Here is a 7423-nt window from a genome sequence, read left to right as displayed (position 1 = left end):
AAATGGAGTTAGATGTGTGCTAATGTACCTTATTGTTCCCATTTATTTTATTTTTGTGCCCTCTGCCCTGTAAACATAAAGTAAAACACTGATGTAGAACATTCAGTGCCATTTCACTGTACAAATACCCTTTTTGTTCTCTGCCCGTGGCCAAAGTAGATGAATGGCCTCAACTCTCATAGTCTATTACCAAGTCCTAAATCGTGATGAGAGCTCAGTAAAAGCTGACACACAAATGCAAGCAGCTGGAAGCAGCCAGGAGCAGCTATGCTCAACTTCACACCCACTGCAGCAAGTGAGCACAGCTCAGAAGAGGAGGGGATGAAACAAGCAGCAGTAGGAAGCCTGTGGCTACACTACAGCTCAGCAACAGTCTGTGTTGGCACGTCTGTTGTGCCACTGCATGTGCAAGTGCACCAGCACATCTGTTTGCCTCTTGGGCTTCTCCAACATAAAAATGGGACACAGTGAAAACAGGCCTGGACACTGAATGACCAAGTTTTACTGTGTGCACTGCATACAGCCAAATGACAGCAGCTCCTGCTTCCTGTGAACCTCCGCTCAGCTGGCTCAGTGCAGAACATGGCTTCATCTGAGCCTTTTCAAGGACAAAAGTGGAGTTTGGCTATTTCAGTTTGTTCTGGTGTGGCCCCCGTCTTGACATTGTTCCTACAGGGATTAACTAATTTCCTACAAGGAATAACTCATTGCCATTGGCAGCACTCTTAAAGGAGCAGACACGCTATCCCCACTTGTATGCGCAGCTGGAGGCACTCAAAGGCTGCGCAGTGTTTACACAGGAAGCCTACAGCAAACACTCACTGAAACCTCACATCCCAGCCTTCCTCTTTGCACAAGCTTTGCCTTCCAAATGCAGTTACTGGCAGTCTTCAAAGATGCTTTTCAGATGTTATCCTGGGTTCTGAATTGACCCTCTGCACATCAAGACACACCCCGAGATGCAGACTGCTGCCAACAGCCCTTCTTCAGCAGCCAGCAATACCTTCCCTTCCTCATGAATAGCTGAACAAACCCATTTCCTCACGTCTCACAATCCCACCAGCTCCCACCCTGTTCCCATGAGTCTCCTTCTCCCTGCCCCTCCAGTCCAGCCACCACCCTCCACTTGCCTATGGCAAGGAAGGTATCACACAAACCACAGACCGTCCTAAGAGAGCTCCCCACAAGCATCATGCTTGCTTTGTCTTGTGAAGGCAGCCAGGACTTCACAGCAGGAAATCATAGCTACAGAAAGCCCAGCAGCATGCAATTCCAGCTACAATAGAGACAGGGGACAGTGCAGACAATGTATTTCTTCTGCTTGAGCCAGCAAAGTATCTGCCTTCAAGGTATTTACAGATTGAATGCAACATGATGCAAGGTGGTGGTATATTCAGGCTCCTTAGGAAACTCCAACCACGTGCCACATTACCCTTAAATCTGCCCATATTTCAACATACCTCATTTATTTTTCACCTGTGTAGGGGTTTTGTGTGTATATATATATATATTTTATTTTTTTTAGACTGCAGGTATGCACCAAACTAAAATAAATAAATCACAGATCCATCAGAGAAAAAAAATCAACTCATTTAGCATTTCAAAGCAAATATATATATATATTTTTTTTACCATACTTTTTTTTCAGAACAATTGGGCAACATGTACACAAAGAGACCTCAAAATGTCACCTCTACCAGGTGACCTACAAAGCACGGAGTGCAATACATGCAGGAGAAATCTCTGAAATTCTTAGAAAAAAAATACTACTCAAAAAGATCTACTAAAGTAATTCAAGTTGGGGGTACATAGGTGCCACTGTCAGTTCTCTCTATATCAACATATTCTTTTTTCTATTCTTATTTAAGTCTATCCTACACCTTTAAAAATATCCTAAAATTAGCAGTTTGGGGGAAGTTATCCATTCTGACCAGCACACCACCACCATGGAAATCTAGTCTCGCTTTACTTAAAGGAAATGCTGGAAAGAAATCAAACCGGATACAGCAGCACAGCAGACTCCAGGAAATCCCTCCATCTATGAATGGTTTCTTTTTCACACCAGAGACACTGCAATCCCTCCAGCGAGCAGGCACAGAGCTCAGCCCCAGCATTGCTCTGCATGCTCCAGTGCTCTGGCACAGAGGAAAAGCTCTTCCCTGCCTCCTCACCTGGAAGTAACACTGCCCAGAGGAGCTGCTTTCAGAAGGTAGCACAATTGCCTCTGAAGAGGACAGCACTGTCCACACATGCCTGGAAAACAAGGCCTTTCCTCAAAGGCAGAGCCAGGTTCTGTACCCCGAGAGCAGCCACACTCAGCTGAGTTTTCCTGGAAGTTCTCTCTTTCATTTCAGCCTCTAAAGGGAACATGGACATTTGAAAGTGTGTTTGTTTCCCGGTCAGTGCCCCCAGTTCTTCTAAAGCAGCTCCTATCTCCTGGCATCTTTCCAGGGCACCTGAGCACCAGGCTGTGGTACTGCTCCCACCTGCAGCTTCTTTCTAAAGCACATCCTGGTACTCAGACCCCAGTGCACACAAGGATCCCAGCACCACAGAGCATCACAGCGCTCCTGCATCACAAAGATCAGCACTTAGAGAACACATGCAATTACGAAAGAGCTGGTTCAAAAAGCTTCCCCTTCCATCTGAGTCTGCATGACTAACTTTCCACAATTAACACTGGTATTTCGATTAACATGGAAACTCACAGGAGTTGCAACATGCATGTGACGTGTCCACCAAAGGATTACAGTATGAACACAATGCTCTTGAGGCTGCAAAGGAATGCCCATGTTCTGTAGTGATCTGGCAGTTAATGGGGACAAAGACATTACCCAACTGTCCCCCATGTCCAGTAAAAGCCTAATTATAAGGTCAGCAAAACACTACAAGGAAAATTCCTATTGCTCCTCTGTGCATTCAAGTTAGTTTGGGTCAAGACAGGGTTGAGTTTAAGCAGCAACAGCCATTGCCAAGCAGTCTCAGGAATGAATACTTTCTCCCAGAACACTACAGCTGCCTTTCTGCTCCTCCAGTGAGCAGTTTGCAGTGTCTGAAAGCAATGCTGGCTGAGCAGCACACACCAGCCCTGCACAGCAGAGACCGCAGAAAGGGGTGAGAGGGGAACCAAGACGTCGGCAGCCTCTACAGTGTATTGGTAAAGATGAGGACTTCTTACAGCCCTGTATTTTCCGCTGGTCGTGTAAGCTTCCAGATGAACTTAATGCATTTCGGTTAAAGAACAGAGTGGATAGTTAGGTTAGGTACATGTTTCAATTGGTTTATGGTTACACTGAAGGATATATGGTGATATCCTGTGCCTCGTTCTATCAAAAATATAGAAGAGACTCTCACTGGAAATCCAGTATCTGCAGGGATTGATTAATGCTGCATAAACTTCTTGCTCCCAATTATCCAGAACAGAGTTAGCCAGGGGCCTCAGCTTGAAGGCAAACGCAGGAGGCCACCACCAGCTGTAATGTGTCAGCTGTCAGGGTGACAGCACTCATTGCTAGGATTTGCCTAAAGGGAGAGTGTGCACAATAATAAGAAGGGGGCCATATTTCATCCTACATCTTGCCAAAAAGTATTGCAGTGGGAGCAGAACACAGCAGCAGAGATCAGACAACACTGGGAAGGGCACAGAGCTGCCCTGAGACCAGCTGCCTCCCCTCACACTCTCACAGCACAAGTCCAAGACTTCAGCCTGCTTACAAAAATCACACTTATCTAACTCTTTTTGTTTATAGAACAGATTAAAAGAGATGGTAAACTCGCCCCAGTTCATGGCAAGCCTGGACAAGCAATGACAGGTCCCAGGCAAGCATCCTCCTATGGGAGTTCTTACCTGGCAAAGATAAAGAAGGTGAAGATTATGGTGATGATTACTGCATGCTAATCAAACGCAAGTGTTGCCCAGTGACTTATGTTTCTGTACACATATATTACTGGCTAATGTCATCAAGTGTTTAAATGACCATCACTTGCAATGCTGTTCACTCTGCTTTGGTTATCTCTAGTACAAACCAAAACATCCATAACAGGGAGAACAGAAAGAGGGGGGATTCTCATGAGCACTGCACAGGGTGCCCAAAGAAGCTGTGGCTGCCTCATCCCTGCCAGGGACAGTGGTAATGCTGTGAGGTGTCCCTGCCCATGGCAGGGGGGATGGAACTAGATGATCTTAAGGTCCTTTCGAGCCGGAACCATTCTATGATTCTATGACAGAAGTGTGAAGGGAGATCACAAAAGGACTTTTGCAGTGAAATGGGGGAACATCAGTGTGACTTTACTCCATCTGATGCTGGTAAGCCCAGCTGTGGCTGCCCAGGCGAGAGTGAAGTACAAGGTAAGTACACAGTGGTGCTTACGTTCAACATCTTTCCAGCATCCTGGATGTACAATTTAAATAAATGCCAAACTAAAGGTTGTATGGTGGTATTTAATAACCTCCTGTAAGTTTTTTCAGGCCCTTTCTGAGATCGTACAATCTTTTAGCACTTACAGTATCCTATAGCAAGGAGTTCCACAGCTTAATGGTCATGTGAAAAAGAAAAAATAATCTCCTTTTAATGGGCAGTGAGGAGTGGCCATTTTTACAGAGAAATTAAGGAAAGGCAGGGAGATCAAACGTCAGAGTATAGCAAATGGGGAAGGAAAGGGAAGGGCATAATATGCAAGGGACCAAACAGGAAGGAAGCATTAGCTCAGAGGAGCACACAGTGAAGAGTGCAGACTCATTCGTAAATCAAACCTTTTATTTTCTACCAGAAGATAAATAAATGGGACAGAGAGCAAGAGGAGCTACAAGCTTCTTTCTGGTGATCCACACACCACCACTCCCTTTTTAAATTTCTAACTGCAAAATAAATACCTTACGCCACTCCGGACTCCTGCTCCTTTCATCACACCTCCACTAGCCAAGGCTCGGAACTCTGTTCTTGAATAGCACAGGCAACATTTAATACATCTCATGCTATTCTTGCTACACAGGCCCAGTCACAGCAAGCTTATCTATTTCCCAGATGAAGTACAATGTATGGCTGGACAGGGAACAAGCTGTCTCTTCCAGTGCCTGCTCTCCAGCTCTTCAGCGCTTTTGCAGGTCTGAAGCTCTCCCTCTCCCGTTACTTCCATGCTGGCACATCCCATGTGACTTTGTTCCAGGATTTATTTCATTTTGGTAGAAAATACTTACATCAAAACATGAGAAATAGCTCATGTGTCTTGTGTCTAAGAGTCTTAGGGCTCATCTACAAGGCAAATGGGCTTATATAGTGTCACACTATTATGAAGAATAGCTATAGACGTATGTAAATCCCTAGGCACTTCTGAAGTTCTCCCTTTCTCAGCCTTCTCTCACATCACAAAACTTCAGCCAGGATTATGGGGAAGTTTGTTCATGCGCAACTTTGAGCCTTTTAAGAATCCTGAAATCCCCTAAAATATCCTCAGAACAATTAGTTCACTGTGTTTCCTCCCTAATCAACATTTTCAATAAGGGAAAACAGTTCATATTAGAGAGATCTATAACCATGGAAATTTGAGGCATACAAGTACTGGCAGAGGAAAAAATAACCCTCTGAGGACTTTTCATCTGCTAGCATTACAGCAGGATGCAGATGTCAGGGTACAGCATCAGAAGCCCCTCTCAAATAACTTAACCCTCAGACCGGTACCATGAGGCACCCACAGAACTCCCTCATTTTTGCCAGGCCTGGCTCTATTTTCTGGCTATCCCAATGCACTGGCCATATCCCAGTCAGTGCCTGACACCTCCTATGCATAGTTTTATTTTTAAGCACCCTAGTCTAATAACCTGCATATATTCCAACTAGATCTTTCCGAAATCAGTTAAACAAAAGGTTTGCAACTGAGGTCATTAGGAAGCTGCATCAATATCAATTAATGACTGACAAATATACTATTTACTGAAATACTATATTCCACCTGAATGAAAGGTGACTGCCTTCATCACTCCAACAAAGACATCTTTATGAAACACATTCAGCTTGTGCTAATTGACAGAACACTCAGAAGTATAGAAATGCACATTCCATTAAAATAAAAGGGAATATTTTTACACATATACACACACTTAAAGACAGGCAATGGGATGACACCTAAATTTTAATGGAGAAAGTTCATAAATATAGGCTTATAGAAACACTGGCCCATTTAGCAACTGTGTTTCTGTTTTGCTTCTTCTCTCCACCATATTTCTGAACTCAATTTACAGGATATCTCACCATGCTGGAATCAAGCTTGTGCTTGTGACTCTGAGACTACCCACAGCATCCTCCTCCCCTTGGCTCTAATGTGAAGATAATAACCTAGTTTGCAGTAGCACGGTGAGGACCGGCTGTGCCCATACCTCTGCATACAGAGCCAAGGCTGAGCTGCAGAGGTTCATCAGGCTGCCAATAGCCAGCCTTGGTTCCCTGCTTCAATCCAGAGCCTGTCTCACTCCAGTCTGGATCATACCGCTGGAAAGGAACAGACTTCTTGCAAAGCAGCTTATAGAGGGAGGTAATGCTCCCTCGTTTTACCTGCCAGTGGGCGACTGTGCCTCCATGTCCCAGTTGCAGCAAGGCTTCATCCCTGCTGAGCCCATCACAGCACCTGCCCATCCTGAGGCCAGTGTCCGTGTCCTGCAGCAGCAAGCTGGATGCAGCACACCCACTGCCAAGGTGCCCTGTCCTGAAAGCAAAGAAAATCCTCCCTGCAATAAACTCCATTCTGCTTTGGGTGAAGAGGAGACTGAGACAAAGGATCTTTATACTCTGCATTCGTGAACACCATTCACAAGCATAAGTCATACTTGTACTCCACTGGGAGACAAGTGCTTCATCAACACTATAAAATGAATGGTTAGTTCCTGACTCTCAAGCTGTAATTGTCTGCATTTGTTTAGCTAAAGTCTATAGGACAAGCACTACATAGAAAAGACCTGTGCAGTGTGTCTTTTTCTTACATAACCTATTTGCAAAACAGAACACTGAAGCAAACACATACAACCAAACTACTTGCAAACCAGAGAGTGTTGCCCTGTTACCTTATGTTCCTCAGCTCAGTCTTGGCAGCACAGCTATCCCCACTGCGAGCTGCTGCTTTCGCTAGATCTCTGTGACCTACTGCACTGACAAACAGGTAGTCCCCATATGGTGTAATCAAATCTGTGATTGCATGAACAGTGATACAGCCAAAGCACACACCCACAGCTCACAGCCGCCAGAGCTGCTTCAGGGACAGCAGCCACCTCAGTAAACACCCTGAACTCTTTGGAAACCACACACCGTACAAATCCTCCATCAGATCCCTTTGGATGGCAGTTTGGAAAACATCACTGATAATACATGTCAGACTTCTAGGAAAAATAGTCTCAAAAAATAGTGTAAAAAAGTCTTACAATACCAATAGTCCA

This window comes from Nestor notabilis, unplaced genomic scaffold (genome assembly GCF_000696875.1).
Source record: "Nestor notabilis isolate BGI_N333 unplaced genomic scaffold, ASM69687v1 scaffold33183, whole genome shotgun sequence".
NCBI classification, from domain to species: domain Eukaryota; kingdom Metazoa; phylum Chordata; class Aves; order Psittaciformes; family Psittacidae; genus Nestor; species Nestor notabilis.
This window is presented reverse-complemented; position numbering follows the sequence as displayed.